Source organism: Microcebus murinus, chromosome 18 (assembly GCF_040939455.1).
Source record: "Microcebus murinus isolate Inina chromosome 18, M.murinus_Inina_mat1.0, whole genome shotgun sequence".
NCBI lineage: Eukaryota > Metazoa > Chordata > Mammalia > Primates > Cheirogaleidae > Microcebus > Microcebus murinus.
This window is the reverse complement of record NC_134121.1, coordinates 28,043,432-28,061,320: the sequence shown is the minus strand read 5'-3', so window position 1 is coordinate 28,061,320 and position 17,889 is coordinate 28,043,432. Positions and strand designations below refer to the sequence as shown.

The window sequence follows — 17,889 nt, the reverse complement described above, 5'->3', positions numbered from 1 at the left end:
TTAGTTTTGATAAAGGTACTATGGCTATGTAAGATACTAACATTAGTACAGGTATGCAGTAAAGGTTATATGGAAACTCTATGCATTATCTTTGAAACTTTTTTTTTTTTTTTTTTTGAGACAGAGTCTCGCTTTGTTGCCCAGGCTAGAGTGAGTGCCGTGGCGTCAGCCTAGCTCACAGCAACCTCAAACTCCTGGGCTCCAGTGATCCTTCTGCCTCAGCCTCCCGAGTAGCTGGGACTACAGGCATGCGCCACTATGCCCGGCTAATTTTTTATATATATATCAGTTGGCCAATTAATTTCTTTCTATTTATAGTAGAGACGGGGTCTCGCTCTTGCTCAGGCTGGTTTCGAACTCCTGACCTTGAGCAATCCGCCCGCCTCGGCCTCCCAAGAGCTAGGATTACAGGCGTGAGCCACAGCGCCCGGCCTGAAACTTTTTTGTGAGTCTAAAATAACTACCAAAAAAAAGTCTAAAGTCTAAAGGACTATCATTATTATCCTGAAAGAGCTAAAAGAAGATATTACACACATGAAACACAAATGGGATATTTTTTTCTTTCTTTCTTTTTTTTTTGAGGCAGAGTTCACTTTGTTGCCCAGGCTAGAGTGAGTGCCGTGGCATCAGCCTAGTTCACAGCAGCCTCAAACTCCTGGGCTCAAGCAACTCTCCTGCCTCAGCCTCCCGAGTAGCTGGGACTACAGGCATGCGCCACCATGCCCGGCTAATTTTTTCTATATATGTTAGTTGGCCAATCAATTTCTTTCTATTTATAGTAGAGACGGGGTCTCGCCCTTGCTCAGGCTGGTTTTGAACTCCTGACCTCGAGCAATCCACCCGCCTCGGCCTCCCAGAGTGCTAGGATTACAGGCATGAGCCACCGCAGCTGGCCCAAATGGGATATTTTTAAAGATATATTTAAAAAAAAGAATTAGAATGCCTTTCAGACTTAGCAGCAATAACACTGGAGAGGATCGCTTGAGCCCAGGAGTTTGAGGTTGCTGTTAGCTAGGCTGTTGCCACAGCACTCTAGCCTGGGCGACAGAGTGAGACTCTGTCTCAAAAAAACGTTATTAGAAAATAACATATTTTTTGGCCAGGCGCGGTGGCTCATGCCTGTAATCCTAGCACTCTGGGATGCTGAGGTGGGCGGATTGCTCGAGGTCAGGAGTTCGAAACCAGCCTGAGCAAGAGCGAGACCCCGTCTCTACTATAAATAGAAAGAAACTAATTGGCCAACTAATATATATAGAAAAAATTAGCCGGGCATGGTGGCTCATGCCTGTAGTCCCAGCTACTTGGGAGGCTGAGACAGAAGGATCGCTTGAGCCCAGGAGTTTGAGGTTGCTGTGAGCTGGGCTGACGCCAGGGCACTCACTCTAGCCTAGGCAACAAAGTGAGACTCTGTCTCAAAAAAAAAAAAAAAAGAAATTAATTGGCCAACTAATATATAGAGAAAAAATTAGCCAGGCATGGTGGCGCATGCCTGTAGTCCCAGCTACTTGGGAGGCTGAGGCAGGAGGATTGCTTGAGCCCAGGAGTTTGAGGTTGCTGTAAGCTAGGCTGACGCCATGGCACTCTAGCCAGGGCAACAGAGTGAGACTCTTATCTCAAAAAAAAAAAAAAAAAAAAAAAAGGAATATCTGGACCATCTCAGTGTCCTGAGAAGTTTAAAAAACTGGTAAAGAGCGAATAAATGATAAGTACATAGAACACTAACAAAACTGAACACCATCATTAACTCCAGAGAAAGAGTTGTTTAGGAAAGAAAAGTAATCATGGTGTATTATACAACTAAATCCTGTATGACATTCACACATTCATAATAACATAAAGGTATTGATACAACCAAGGTTATAACATAACTAAGTAGTCAGTTGGCAGGGATGGGAAAGGTATATAGTGAGTTTAAGGAAGGAAAGAGAGCCAAATCCTCATTTTCCATAGGAGGACATAAATAGGTAATGCCTAATCGTGAAAAATGAAGATGTAGCAAGATAGGTATGTTATTTACAGACAAAAAGATATACAAAAAAATATATCACCTAAAAGAAATGAAAATGGGAAGCCAGGCATGGTGGCTCACACCTGTAACCCCATCATTTTGGGAGGCTGAGGCTAGAGGATCACTTGAAGGCAAGAGTTCAAGACCAGCCTGGGCAACACAGCAAGACCTCATCTCTACAAAAAAAAAAAAATTTTTTTTTAAATTAACCAGGCTTAAAGCTAGGCATAGTGGCTCATGCCTGTAATCCTACCACTGTTGGGGGTCGAAGCAGGAGGATCATTTGAGCTTAGGAGTTCAAGACCAGCCTGAACAAGAGCAAGACGCCTGTCTCTACTAAAATAGAAAAATTAGCTGGGCATGGTGATGCGCACCTATAGTCCCAGCTACTCAGGAGGCTGAGGCAGGAGGATTGCTTGAGCCCAGGAGTTCAAGGTTGCTGTGAGCTAGGCTGATACCACAGCATTCTAGCCCAGGCAACAGAGCTAGACTCCATCTCTAAATAAATAAATAAATAAATAAATGCAATGGGGGAAAAAATTAACCAGTCATGGCAGCATGTACCTGTAGTCCTAGCTACTTGGGAGGCTGAGCCAGGAAGATTGCTGGAGCCCAGGAGTTCAAGATTACACTGAGCTTTGATGACATCATTGCACTCCAGCTTGGGAGAGAGAATGAGACTCTGTCTCAAAAATAAATAAATAAATAAAAATAAAACAAATGAAAGTGGGAAGGGGCTTAGGACTGTGTTTTTTTTTGTAAACAATCTTATGGAACTATATGACTTTTTAAACTATGTGTATATATAACTTTGATGAAAATAAAAAGGTAAAAGGTCTTCCCATATGTTAAGTAAAAATATCAAAGATGAAGAATGATATGTAAAAAATGTATCATCTGTATAATAAATAGGCAAGAATGGTTGGGGTATATATATGAGTATTTGCTTGAAAATGCATAAAATCACTGGAAGTTTTTAAGAAATTAATAGCATTAAATTTAAATATCTGATAATTATTAAGAAATTACAGGTTGGGCATAGTAGCTCACGCCTGTAATTCTAGCACTCCGGGAGGCTGAGGTGGGGGGATCCCTTGAGGTTAGGAGTTTGAGACCAGGCTAAGCAACAGCAAGAGCCCATCTCTACTAAAAATAGAAAAAATCAGCTGGGTGTGGTGGTATGTGCCTATAGTCCCAGCCACTTGGGAAGGCTGAGGCAGGAGGATCCCTTGAGCCCATGAGTTTAAGGTTGCAGTGAGCTATGATGACACCACTGCACTCCAGCCAGGGTGAGAGAGCCAGACTCTGTCTCAAAAAAAAAAAAAAAAGAAAGAAAGAAAAAAGAAAGAAAGAAATTACAATAACAAATTAATGATACTAGTTTCTTCTTGTATGGAGAACTGGGTAGCTACAAGAGAAAGTTAGAAGGGAGAATGTCACTTTTGAACTTTTAAAATTTTGAACGTGAATGTACTGCTTATGTATTACCAACTGAAGATTTTAAAATAAGTTCAATAAAATAAGTTAAATAAGTTCAATAAAAAGCTTTCCCCAATTAATTCCATGCTATTTGGATCCCTTACCTCATGAGCATTTAGCTAGACAACTGGAATGTTATTCTCTTATTTATTAGTATATGTTACTGTGTAATTGACTCTGTGTTATTTCCTGAACGAGGTGGGGAAGTTATTCTTTCTTTCAATTGTTTTAGAACCACCTTCCCCCAATACCTCACAATGCTGTGTAAACACTACACTGTCATGGACTGTTTCATTAGAATTCAAATGAACATATGAGTTATAAAACTACGAGATATGAACCAAGCATTTATTTCAAATATTATCCTCCAGAAATATTTAGAGGCTTCCAGGTAAAAAGCTGGAATTCAAAAAAGCTTTGTGAATTCAAAAAGTTCTGGGATACATCAATTTATATTCATAACATTATTACATGGAGCAGCATTTAGAGAAAGCCAGAATCATAATTCAAGTGTGTCAGGAACCTTCCCTAGAGTCTCAAGGATAGGAATGTCTTCCTTAAAGAAATACTGATTGAATTTTTTTGCTCCCAAATCCTATGGATATGTTAAGGCATTATACTTTACATTACCTGGCAGAGATCTAGAACTGGAGAGATTTACAGATTGAAGCAGAAATTAATTCCTAACCCTTTTGTGGTTAAGAATCCTATGCAGCTTTAGGAAGACAGTTTTAAATTGAAAATAATTAAGAACTCCCCAAAATTAGTAGCCCATGATGTATTAGATCAATTGGTGAACTACCTACAGTTAGAAATTTTCAACAGGAATATTAGATAAAATATTCTCATGATAAGTGGAAAACTGGACAAGAAAATTCCTTAAGTGCTTTCCAATACTAAATATTTTGTTAAATTCTTGGATTTTGAGATTGAATCATAGAGAAATTAAACAGCTTGCCTCAACAGCACCAGGAATATCACTAAATGTCGAAGCGCAAAACACAACCTAGCTATCCATCTTATACCTGATAAATTTAAAAACTAATCAAGCTCCTATCAACCTATTATCTCCTAACTTGGCATGTGTATAAATATATATGTGTGGGCTGGGTCTGGTGGCTCACACCCGAAATCCTAGCACTTTGGGAGGCTGGAATGGGAGGATCGCCTGAGGCCAGGAGTTCAAGATTAGCCTGGACAATAGCAAGACCCAAGTCTATACAAAAAAAATAAAAGAGTAATTTTTAGAAACTTCATTAATGAACATACGCTCTATTTCTACCATAAGGAATAGCCAAATATTCATAAATGAAGCCTTATACTTCTTGAAAAAGATTCCCCAAAACTGAGTCTGAATGAGTTAATTCAGAATTTTCAAACTTAGTGTTATTTCAAATGAAGATTATTGATATAAGCTTCTTCTATCTGGGATGACCACTTCATAACTACTATTGCCATGCAATTTCCATTTCTAATGTCATGGGATGGTAAACATAATTGTGGTTTCTTATATTAATATAAAGAAGGGTGAGTATGGCATGTTGAAAGGATGAAATGAGCCTAAGTCTCAAATAACATCATTGGAAAACAGGATCATTTGGGGTCACCAAACTTAGGCACTGACCATCCCTGGTTGTTGAAGCTACTTTTCACTTGTCTCCTAAGATCATGAGACTAGACAGCTCAATGGTAGTTTGAATAAGCAACAAATTGGTAAGGGAACTGTGTCATTACAGCATGCTTAACTAATACTGACCAGCTGAACTCATAAGAATTTATGCCCTATTAATCAGATTCATAATTTGTGTAAGTGCTACATCTTTATGACACTATTTGTCATAGTTTCCTATTTAATATCATCTTCAAATAGTCCGTTAGATTCAGGCAAAGTAGTGAATACCGTACATATTCAAGTTTTGTAAAATTAAAGAAACTAAAAAAGTACTTAAGCAATAATCTCTTGGCCGGGCGCTGTGGCTCACACCTGTAATCCTAGCTCTTGGGAGGCCGAGGCGGGCGGATTGCTCAAGGTCAGGAGTTCGAAACCAGCCTGAGCAAGAGCGAGACCCCGTCTCTACTATAAATAGAAAGAAATTAATTGGCCAACTGATATATATATAAAAAATTAGCCGGGCATGGTGGCGCATGCCTGTAGTCCCAGCTACCCGGGAGGCTGAGGCAGAAGGATCACTTGAGCCCAGGAGTTTGAGGTTGCTGTGAGCTAGGCTGACGCCACGGCACTCACTCTAGCCTGGGCAACAAAGCGAGAATCTGTCTCCAAAAAATAAAAAAATAAAAAAAAAAATAATAATCTCTTAAAGCGGAAGATCAGTGAAGACTTCCTTTGAAGATGGAAGTTACTTCAATAGTCAAAAAGTTTTTCAGCCAATGAATGTTTGATGCTTTATCCACTTCTTTGTAATATTATTGTTTTAAGGGTTTCAAAAGATGCTTGATGGATAGCTCCTATATATATATATTTTTTGAGACAGAGTCTCGCTTTGTTGCCCAGGCTACAGTGAGTGCCATGGCATCAGCCTAGTTCACAGCAACATCAAACTCCTAGGCTCAAGCGATCCTACTGCCTCAGTCTTCCCAGTAGCTGGGACTACAGGCATGCACCACCATTCCCAGCTAATTTTTTCTATATATATTAGTTGGCCAATTAATTTCTTTCTATTTATAGTAGAGATGGGGTCTCACTCTTGCTCAGGCTGGTTTTGAACTCCTGACTTCGAGCAATCCGCCCACCTCAGCCTCCTAGAGTGCTAGGATTACAGGCGTGAGCCACCTCGCCTGGCCAGGCAGCTCCTATAATTATTAATCTTTAAGAACATGTTATGGGTTCCATGAATGGACTTCAGAGTTAAAAATTTGAATAAATCCCACAGGCACTGTTTTGCTTCAGATAGAAAAGAGAAGCCACACATCAAAAACCTTACTTTAAAATGTGTATTTTGTTGCCAGTTACTACCCCACACTTCTGTTCACCTGTTCTTCCATTCCTACTTAAAAAGCTCTATTTCTGCCTGTGATCCTAGCACTCTGGGAGGCTGAGGTAGGAGGACTGCTCAAGGTCAGGAATTCGAGAACAGCCTGAGCAAGAGTGAGACCCCCGTCTCTACTAAAAATAGAAAGAAATTAATTGGCCAACTAAACATATATAGAAAAAATTAGCTGGGCATGGTGGTACATGCCGCGAGTCCCAGCTACTCAGGAAGCTGAGGCAGACGGATTGCTTGAGCCCAGGAGTTTGATGTTGCTGTGAGCTAGGCTGACGCCATGGTACTCTAGAATGGGCAACAGAGTGAGACTCTGCCTCAAAAAAAAAAAAAATGTTAGATAATAGTATAACAGTTTATTACAAAAAGATTCTCCCCCACTGGAAATACTAAATTTCAATGTATTATTCCAGTTTTTATTTTAATTTGCTTCTTTCCTCAACCAACACCATTAAGATTTTAGCCATCCTAAAAAAGGAAAAAAAAAAAAATTTAAAGAAAGTAAAACACTAGCCCCGGACCTGTTAAACTAGTCTATGTGACAGGTAAAAAAAAATTTCCTAATTATGAACTGAAACGGGAATAGTGTTACATAGTGATCTACACCTGAACCTGTTCACAGGTGGCTTTCACAATGCCAGTTCTTTGATATTACCTAGTCATCCATCGTCTGAACCATAAATTCATTAAGCAAAATGCCACCATTTCCCAACATTTTAAAAACAATTTTTTTAAGAGACAGACTCTGGCTATGTTGCTCAGGTTGGGCTCAAACTCCTGGGCTCAAGCAATCCTCCCACCTCAGTCTCCTAAACAGCTGAGACTATAGTTTGCACTACCATGCCTGACTCAAAAACAATTTAATCTTATACTTGAGGTATTTCTATTCTGTGCTAGTAAATCAGAACAAAACAAAATTTCTACAATACTAGTAAACACAGGTGGCTTCATAAATTAATACTTTACCTTTGACATCTTTCATATACCCCCACTTTACAATGTTTGTTAATTATTCTTGCGTTCACATCAGTCCTCCTGTTATGCATTCAGTAATACTGAGAAATGAAGAAACTGAGGCAAAAGAAGTGGGTAGAGACTTGCTACTTTGTAGCAAGCAGGCACCTATCTAGACACCAAACCGCAGTCCCACTCTATTAGGCAACAATGCTTTCCTGAAAAGTGCCTGTCAAATAGGGAGCACAGAAACCCGTCCCATCACAGAGATCCAAGGCATCTCCACCAACAAGAGACAAATAAGCTTATTTCTCCCACCTGACGGAGGAGAAACCATGTAACCAAAGAAAGCACTTCTCAATCAGTACTATGGAGTTGGGTGGGGTGGGGTGGGGTGAGGAATGAATGAAACCAGAGAGACAAAAATCAAGGGAGATCAACTTCCAAGACCAAAGACCAGATTACTGGGTTTATTCTGCACATTGGTAAATTAATGAAACACCACTTAGGTAGAAACAGAATCAGGAAGTCCTAGGATCTTTGGATTCCAGTCTTAAACCCCTAAATAAAAATATCTGAAATTAAAGTATTTCCCCTATTTGAGCAGTTATATACTTCTATAAAAATTACAAGGCCTGATTTCTAGAGCTGATTTCAAGTGTCCACTTGCCCATTTCCAAATCCAAAAATAATGTTGGCCATGACCAGGGCAGGACCTTTACACACATTTTCCTCTAAAATGATGAGCCTCACATCACCTTCCTATATCCTAGCTCCAATAGCTTCCCTTGATCAATCAGTATGGCAAATGAGAAGGAAAGAGTAACAACAGGCACGTACATTTACTACGTTCCTCACACAAAACATAATAAAATCTTGGGAGCAGGAACTGGCTAGGGACAACCCGCCTGGCCCTGGCTTTCACCACGATACAAAGACACAGCGAGAGCAAAAGAAGCCCAAGTCTCTGCACCCCACATCTCACTCTGCAAGAGAGAGGAAGAAGACTTTTAATGCAAACAGATCCAAGCCTCAACACACCATCCCACGTGGTCTTCTCACTCTCCCGAGCCCAGGGTCAGAAAGGAGAGGGATCTGGAAGGAATCAGACCACGCCGGGGCTGGACAGGAGGGGCAGGGGGCGAGCTCCAGGCAGACACCCAGTCCCTTCCTAGGGGCCCTGAGCTGTACGCCTGCCAGTTCCGGGATCTGAGCTCCCACCTCCCGAGACCCTAGACTTTTCCATGTCTCTCCAGAAGGGACCTCAAGGCCCCACAGCTGCGGGGAGCGCGGGGCTGCCTAGCACTGGGTCTGGACGGTATGGACCTCGGGCCGCGTGCGGGCAGAGGCTGGGAGGCGGCCCCCCGCCTGCCGCCACCCCTCTCCGGGCCCCATCTTCTCCAGGTCCCCCAGCACAGGTTCTGGGGCGGTCCTCATCTCACCTCAGGGTGGCGGCGTCCGCGGTCGGGCGGTCCCAGAGCTCCTGCGCGGAGGCAGAGCTGGGCGGGAGGAGACGCCGGCAAGACGGGCTATGGCTGACAGGCGCGCAGCTCAGGGCCTGCCCGGCACACGGGGGAGGGGCGGGGCTTCAGGGAGCGGGTCCCGCCCCCGCCCCGCCCCTGCCTCCCACCTCAGCCGGCGAGCCCCATGAGGTGACTACGTCCGGGGTTACTGCAGGCCGTTCACCTCCGACCCGGCTCCGGGCTGCGGCGCGGCAAGCGCGGCGGGGGGGGGGGGGGGGGGGGGGCGAGGCGCGGGTCCTGAGCGCCAGGCAGCAGCCAATGACAAACCGGCGCGGGGCGGGGCGACGTGAGGCGATACCGATGGTCCGAGCGCGGCTCTGCCATTCGGGGCCCAGCGGCCAGAGGGCGGGCCGCGAGCTGCCCCTGGGCAGTCATTGCTTCCCTGGCCCGGCCTCGTGGCCCTTTTCGCCAGAGGCGGAGCCGGGCCAGCCCACCGGCTATAGCTCCAGGCGGAGAGGGGAGTGGTGGAAATGGTCCATTGTGCCTCCCATCAGGGACTGAGGCGCCCCAGCCGCAGAAGGTGAGGGGCCGGGACCAGCTGGCTTGTAGCGTGGGGAAGGGAACCCAGTACCAAGGCGGGCTGAGTTGGGTAAGGCGGTGTGCGGGCCCCGTATGGACCTTATATTGTTTAATACTAACACATTAACAAAAGGTGAGTGTTGCGTCCGTTAGCTGCCCTCATCACACAGGCTCCTTTCCAAGTTAGTGCAAGCTGAGTAATCCCTATTCTGGAACTCCATAACCAGTCCCCTTGCTTTGCTGCTCAGCCTCAAAGCAGCCCACCCCAAAGGAGTTCTAGATGCTGGATCCTGGAGTATTGAGGGGAAGCCTTAAAGTAAGGGAAGCTCAGTGAGAAGGTGAGTGTACCAAAGGACAACAGTCTTCTGCTTGCCCTGAGCAGAGAAAATAGTTGCACTTTAAAGAGTTCCTAACTTCTCAGATTGGAGAGTGCCTCCCATGCTCCACTGTGGTTACACCAAGCCTTTGAGATGAAGCCAACCGATTTCCCTAGTTTTGCCAGTTACTTCATAGCCAGACTTTCATGGTGGCTGTGTGTTGAAAATGAATAGTAACTGGAAGGAGTCCCAACACAATACAACCACTGAGCAAGAACAGAAAGAAAATTGAAAAAAAAATGCACTTGAGAAGAGTAGGGTGAATTCTAAACATTTCCAAGAATTTAATGGAGCACCCAGAGTACTTTCCCAGTCCTTACACAAGCTTGTGATTAAGGCTAGGAGAGATGCCAAAGATGACACCCATTTGGTGGGAAGAAGTTCTATGCCAGGGGGCAAAAAGTGAATAGGGTAGAAATACACACCTCAGGTCAGAAGTTCTTGGGTGAAAGCTGAAACAGGAAGATAGAAAGATTGGTAAACAAGGAACAATATTCATCTAGGAGCCCTCATAATGATACCATTAGGTGGTGGCTTCTCTAAGTTTATGAACCCACTTTTAAAATGCTAGGGAGCCAGGTGTGGCATGTACCTGGAGTCCCAGCTATTTGGGACGCTAAGGCAGGTGGATCACTTGAGGCCAGGAGTTTGGAGCTATAGTGTTCTATGATCATGCCTGTGAACAGCCACTGCACTCCTGTCTGAGCAACATAGCAAGACCTCACCTCTAAAAATAAATGAATAGGCCAGGCATGGTCACTCACACCTGTAATCCTAGCACTCTGGGAGGCCCAGGCAGGCGGATTGCTCAAGGTCAGGAGTTTGAAACCAGCCTGAGCAAGAGCAAGACCCTGTCTCTACTATAAATAGAAAGAAATTAATTGGCCAACTAATATATATATATGGAAAAAATAAGCCGGGCATGGTGGTGCATGCCTGTAGTCCCAGCTGCTCGGGAGGCTGAGGCAGGAGGATTGCTTGAGCCCAGGAGTTTGAGGTTGCTGTGAGCTAGGCTGACACCATGGCACTCACTCTAGCCTCGGCAACAAAGTGAGACTCTGTCTCAAAATAAATAAATAATAAATAAGATAAAATAATGGGGATTGGAAACAGAAATTAGGAAAGATGTGGACTTCATAGAACAGTCATCCATATTTCACAATAACTGTGTCATTGGGATATCTATCAGTTGGACACAGGTAGAAAACTTAAAAAGAAAAAGATAATTGAAAAAGACTTCTGGGTTTAACAAGACTTTTGACTTGACTAAAAAATGGTCTGGGAGGAGGGAGCTTTGCCTCTCCATAACAGTGCTCTCTGAACCTGGCATAAAGGAAGTGACTTTTGAAAAAACTAAAAGCCTTGAGATTGCCTCTTTTATTTTTCTTTTACCTTTCCTAGTTCCTATTAAATAATAGAAACTCTTTCCTCAGGATTCTTTCTTAGTGGTGTTGCTGTTTATCAGCCTTAGGAGCACTACAAAACCAGGGATTTACCCTCAAAAACTGTCCTTATATGAAATTTCAATAAGCCCTTGCATGTACTGCTTTTGATCTCACTGAGCAGTCTAAAGAACTAGCCAGGGAAAGGCCTAATAAAAGAGCTACAGTGAAAGAAAACAAGGGATGAATTAGGATATACCAAGACCACTTACAGAGGACCTAATAATCTAATTGTTATCACCAAATGTTCAGACCACTGGGCAGAGAATGGGAAAAGAGTTGTATCTTTAAGACAGTATACCTGAAATTTCAACAACCCCTACGTGTTGTGTTGTTTGGTGCATGCCATAACCTGCCCATCCCTCCTGTATGTTCTTTAGAGCAGAGCTGCTCCATGAGTTCTTGCCACACACACCATTATATCTGTAAGAGGTGGAGGAGAACCACAGGGTGGAGAGAACTTACTATACAGGACTAACGAGTGGACGAGAAGGGAGTGAGCAGTACATTTCTAGAAGCTGAAACTAGAGGTCTATTATGAGCTAAATTGTACCTCAAAATTCATATGTTGAAGTCCTAACTCCTAGTACCACAGAATGTGAGTGTATTTGGACATGGGGTTTTTAAAAAGGTTATTAAATTAAAATGAGGTTATTAGGGTGGGCTCTAATCTAGTATGACTGGTGTCCTTAGGTGATTAGGAAACAGACACTGAGGGAAGATCCTGTGAAGACACAGGGAGAAGATGGCCATCTACAAGCCAAGGGTTAAAGTCTCAGAAAAAAACTAACCTTGATCTTGGACTTCAAGCCTTCATAACTCTGAGGAAATACATTTCTGTTGTTTAAGCCACTAGTCTGTGGTACTTTGTTATAGGAGCCCTAGAAAACTAATACAAGGTCCCAAGTATCATATTGGGGTCCAGGTTTTTCAAGAAGGTTATATAAAGGTATAAGGGATTTATCCTGAGCATCACAGCTACCTTGCAACCTTAAAGCTGGTCTCTTACCTTACTATGGGTAAAGTCAGAAAAGTAACAGAGGTCCCTGTCTTTAAGGTAATTACAATCTATTTGAGAAGGCAAAACTAACAAACTAAAACACAGTCTCCATCTCGTTCCTTAGCTGATAGCCATGTGAATTTGTAAGAGCCACAGATGAGAAAGGATAAATTCTTAACCAGGGATAAAACCCAGATATACATAAACAGTATGTGTGTCACTGTCCATATATCCCCATTTGACTTCCTGTCCTGGTGTCTGTCTCCCATGGTTACAAATTCCATAAGTAGCAAGGTTAATGATCAACATTTAGGACAACGGATAGAGAAAATATTGTGATGTTATTTCCTGCTGATCCCCAATATTTATACCCTAATCTGGCTTCTAGCACTTGCCATTCTTTTTTTTTTTTTTTTTTTTTTGAGACAGAGTCTTACTCTGTCCCAGGCTAGAGTGCCATGGTGTCAGCCTAGCTCACAGCAACCTCAAACTCCTGGTTTCAAGTGATCCTCCTGCCTCAGCCTCCCAAGTAGCTGGGACTACAGGCATGCACCACCATGCCCGGCTAATTTTTTCTATATATTTTTAGTTGGCCAATTAATTTCTATTTTTTGTTAGAGACGAGGTCTTGCTCTTGCTCAGGCTGGTTTCGAACTCCTGACCTTGAGCGATCTGGCCGCCTGGGCCTCCCAGAGTCCATTCTTATTCTTATTATCCTTATACTTTTGTTTATGCTGGTAGACTTGTCCTTTCTTCCTCCTATTTTTCTGAATCTTTCTAGCCCTTGGAAGTCCCATTTTCTCCAATATTTCTCTTACTTCTTCAGCTTCCACTGATCTCTCTCTCCTCTGAAGTCTTGTAGCAATATGGTCACTACCAATGGTTCAGTATTTAATTAGACTATAATTTTTTGTGTGCATACTAGTTTTAGCTCTCTAGCTAAATTTTAATAATCTTGAAGACAGAGAGTTTTTCCTATAATTTGGTACCTGTCCCACCCTCCCCCAGCTCTTAGAATACGACTAAGTATTTTACTATAGTAAGTGCCTCATTGACTGAAATAAAGGTTAGCTCTGTACCTGAGAGGCCACTCTGCTCCTGGTGTCTGCTTATCCGTCTTCACGTTGTCTCTGGGAGGCAAGGCCTCCAATAAGAATTTAGCTCCTTTGCAGATGGACAGAATTCACCAAGAAAGTCAATGCCTTGCCCAGAATTGCAGCTCCAGTAGTGAGATAAAGGAAAAAGAAGACAGACGTCTTATCTGAACACTATGTCTCTTTGCTCTGGTTAACCATTCAGGTTTGTCCAGAGTTAAGAGCCTGAGGGAACTTCATGCTATAAGGTCAGAAAATGTCCTCAGGAGGCCCCTTTATAAGCCTGGTCCCAATGATGAAAGGTAGGATTGCACAATGATAACAGTGTTTACACTAACGACTCCCCATGGCGTCTTCACATGGACACTAGCGTTTTTCACATGGGTACTTGGGTTTTCACATGGCATGTCAGCTCTCCCTCCCTCTTTATTATCCAATCGTGAACACTTCCAGTCCCCATCTATACTTAGGCCAGTCACCAAATCACTAAATCTTCTTAGCTTGCTTTTTCCATGATACCTCCCATATTTATATAAACTTTCTCCAGGATATAGATATAAAGTTTACAGTTAAAGGGCCCGTTTCTTGAATTTTTTTTTTTTTTTTTTTTTTTTTTTTTTGAGACAGGGTCATTCTGTCACCCTGGCTAGAGTACAGTGGCATTGTAGCTCACTGCAAACCTCAAACTCAAGTGATCTTCTTGCCTCAGTCTCCCCAGTAGCTGGGACTATAGCCATGCATCACCACACTCGACTAATTTTTGTATTTTTTGTAGAGACAAGGTTGCCTGTGTTGCCCAGGCTGATCTCGAACTCCTGACTTGAATCGATCCTCCTGCCTTGCCCTCCCAAAGAGCTGGGATTACAGGCATGAGCCTGGCCATAAAGAGTGGTTTTCTTTAAAGGTAAGAAAATGGACGAGATGACTCATTCAGGTTTTGCCAGTCCTGGGATTCTGACACTTTATGTTGATAAGCTTTAAAACCTACCCATCTCTGACCTAACTTTCCTTTAAACCCATGAAGGTACTCCTGGCAAGTTTATTTCCTGCCCTGCCTTTACCTTCTCTTCAGACTTCTCTAGTATCTCCATTACTCCTGTATCAGACTCAGGTTTTTCCTGCTACATGACATGATTAGCCCTCCACTTGTCTTCTTCAATTACCCTCACACTCTATTGTTGTTATTATTAATATATGTAAAATACAATAAGTAATAAAATACAGCATTAATAATTTTTGTAGAGCCTTTACCATCAAGGAAAATAAGCCATCATTCAACTCCTTGTTATTGTTTTCATTCCTTCAGTCTTAAAATTTTCTTATATATCATATCTTAGATCAGAAAATTTCACAATGTCCCTGTCTTTTTTAAAATCTCACCTCTGGTTAACTTCTGGACCTGCAAGTAGAAAGCTATCTCCCCAAGTCTTATTTATCAGTGGACCTGTTGTGCTGATGTGTGTAATTTTCCTAATGAAAAAAAAAAAGAGGAAGAAAGGATAAAGATAACTAAAAATCAATTAAAAGAAATTATAGCTTAAATCAATGAATGGGATGGCCATAATCAATTGAATAACATAGTTTTGGCGGTGAATACAGGTAAGCAAAACTGAGAACTGATTCTGATGCTTGGTATTGGCAATCTTAGCCAAAGATACCTCAAGAATAGCAGGGACTATACCTGTGCTCTGTATTGTAAGTAGTGTGAGCTCTTTAATCAGATAAACCACACTTTAAATCATGACTGTGTCGCTAATTAGCTCTGTGACCTGAGCAACTGACCCCCTTTCTGAGCCTCAGTTTCCTTATCTATAAAATCAATATATAAACCTGCCTTGTAAGGTGGTGTTTTTAATTAAATGCTATAACCAAAATGTAAAGCTTCTAGCACAGAGCTTGGGACATAGTAGACACACAGAAAATATTATTTTCCCCTTTCTCTCCATGGCTTCAAGCCCCACTTCCTACCAGTGCTTTGCACAAGAACAAAATGCCCTATGGATGCTCACTTGATTCAGGAATTATTATGCTATTAAATCCACTACCTCCGCCTCCAATATTCCCAGGGTAATAGGGCATGTGATCAGGGACCTAGGGATAATCTGAATCTTTACCCTTACTTGGAAGGAGCAAATGACTGTGGCCTGAGCTTCTGAGAACCAACCAAAGGTTGGCACTTGTGAGAGTATGCTGCTGGCCTTGCTCAGGCTCATTGTTGTGCCACACTGGAAAGGCTCTTTGACCCCTTTGGCAAGGATGTGGAACAACAGGAACTTTCATATACTGCAAGAAGGAGTATAAATGGGGACACAACCTCTTAGAAAACAGTTTGGCACTAATTAGTCAAGGTGAACATACACTGCATACCCTATAACTAGCTTCTACTTCTGGATTTATACCCTGGAGAAACTGGAAAATACACAAATGTCTCTTAGTGGTAGAATGGACAAATAAATTATAGTACATTCATACAATGGAATATTATAAAGCAATGAGAATGAACAAGCAATTGCTACATGAAGCAATAGGAATGAATTTTACAAACATAATATTGAGCAAAAAATCCAGACATAAAAAAGTATATAGTGTATGTTTCCTGGTAACAAAAATAGGCAAAACTCATCAGTGGGGGTAAGAATCTGAATAATTACTCCTGATGGTGGGCAGTAACTGGGAGAAGACATAAAAGGAATTTCTGGGATGATGGTTACCAAGGTGTATTCACTTTGTGTTATACATAATAAAAAGTTTACTTTAAAATACATAGAGTTTGATTCTATTTATATAATGTTCAAATGCAGGCAAAATTAAGCAAAATATTTTTAGTGATACATATATAAATAGTTCGTTATTTTTACAAAACATGGAAAAATAATGATTGCAAGAAGGAAAGGAAAATGAACAGAGGGACAAAGATATAAAGAGCTTCTAAGATACTGGCATGTTGGATTTCTTAATTTAGGTGCTGGTTATATGGTATTCACCTTTTCAGTATTATTATTTAAGATATACTTATGTTCTATGTATTTTCCTATATGTATGATATATTCCACAATAACAAAATCAAAGAATAAATCAAAATAGGCCGGGAGCGGTGGCTCACACCTGTAATCCTAGCACTCTGGGAGGCCGAGGCAAGAGGATTGCTCAAGGTCAGGAGTTCGAAACCAGCCTGAGCAAGAGTGAGACACCCATCTCTACCAAAAAAATAGAAAGAAATTAATTGGCCAATTAAAAATATATAGAAAAAATTAGCCGGGCATGGTGGCACATGCCTGTAGTCCCAGCTATTCGGGAGGCTGAGGCAGAAGGATTGCTTGAGCCCAGGAGTTTGAGGTTCCTGTGAGCTAGGCTGACGCCATGGCACTCTAGCCCGGGCAATAGAGCAAGACTCTTCTCAAAAAAAAAAAAAAAAAAAAAAAAGAATAAATCAAAACAAATTAACAAAAAGCATATACCCATAAAAAAAACAAACAAAAAAGAGTAGCACAATATAGAGGTAAGATGATAATTTTAGAGCTGTAAGAGACCTTGGAAGCCATCTTATACAAGTGTCTCATTAAAGAAACTGAAATAGAGGTCCAGAGAAGTTAAACGACTAGCTCTAAGTGATTCAGTCAATTACCAAGCCTAATCTAGAGCCTAGGTAGGCCTCCTGCCTTCCTTCCAAGTACTCTTCCTACAGACCCACCCTGATTCAGTCCTAGTTTCCCACTCTCTTCCAGAGAGAGGTCATATCTCTAAACTGCATACATCATAAAACTCACTTATGTTATAGTTTTTTTTCCCTCCTAAATTTGATGTTTTTGTGGTGGGAAAAAGAGACCAGAAAAGATATCCTCTACTCCACAGATATTCCAAACACTTAAAAAGCCAGTCAAAATATCTAGAAGTAGAAAAATAGACCCAGAACTATTTCTCTATTCCTAGATATTTTGACTTGTTAACTGTAGCTCTCCCACTTCTCTGTACCTAACAATATGGCCTACTCCAATATGCAGGCTGACTTCTGGAGCTCCAAGTCATGAATGAAAAGGTTAAGTTGATAAAAGAAAACTCTCCCACTTCATCTTTACCCAAGCACAAGGTCTCTTTTGGGAAAAGTGAGCTCTTCTGCCACCTTGTGACAGACGGTGAGAATAGCGAGCCCTGCAGATCTATTCCTGTTCCTGCTCCAAGGTGGCAGCACTGTAATGTACCATCTAAGGACTTATCTACAGAAAATTACAAATAGAGCAAGGCAGGGAAGGGTCAGATACTGCAGGGGAGCAGAGAATCATGTAATCATGTTAAGGAATAGTAAGAAAAACCATAAAACCCAAGGAAGGCAATGGAGCCCCTTTATGCCACCCTAACCACCTCCGGTGCTAAGAGAATCAGGGAAAAAGGAGTAAGGAATAGGACCAATAAAAGATTTGCTCTAAACTAATAAAAATGTGAGACACTTAAGTTTCTTCTAGTCAGTAGCCTCGCTGCTCTCTTTCACAAGAA

General features: G+C 41.9%; 1 protein-coding gene across 11 annotated transcripts in view; it reads right to left on the bottom strand.

Annotated features, from left to right (window-relative positions):
* ACACA (acetyl-CoA carboxylase alpha) overlaps nt 1-17,889 on the bottom strand; it is a 292,538-nt gene that overhangs the window by 238,363 nt on the left and 36,286 nt on the right. For 2 of the 11 annotated variants that reach the window (XM_075994386.1, XM_075994388.1), the window contains exon 1: nt 13,384-13,986. The exons of 5 other annotated variants lie outside the window; for them this stretch is intronic. The gene's annotated coding sequence lies outside the window, so the exon portion shown is untranslated. Of the gene's footprint in view, nt 1-8,885; nt 9,028-10,287; nt 10,315-13,383; nt 13,987-17,889 lie in introns of those variants that run through there. 4 more of the 11 variants (XM_075994392.1, XM_075994389.1, XM_075994387.1 and 1 more) reach the window with 4 other exon arrangements.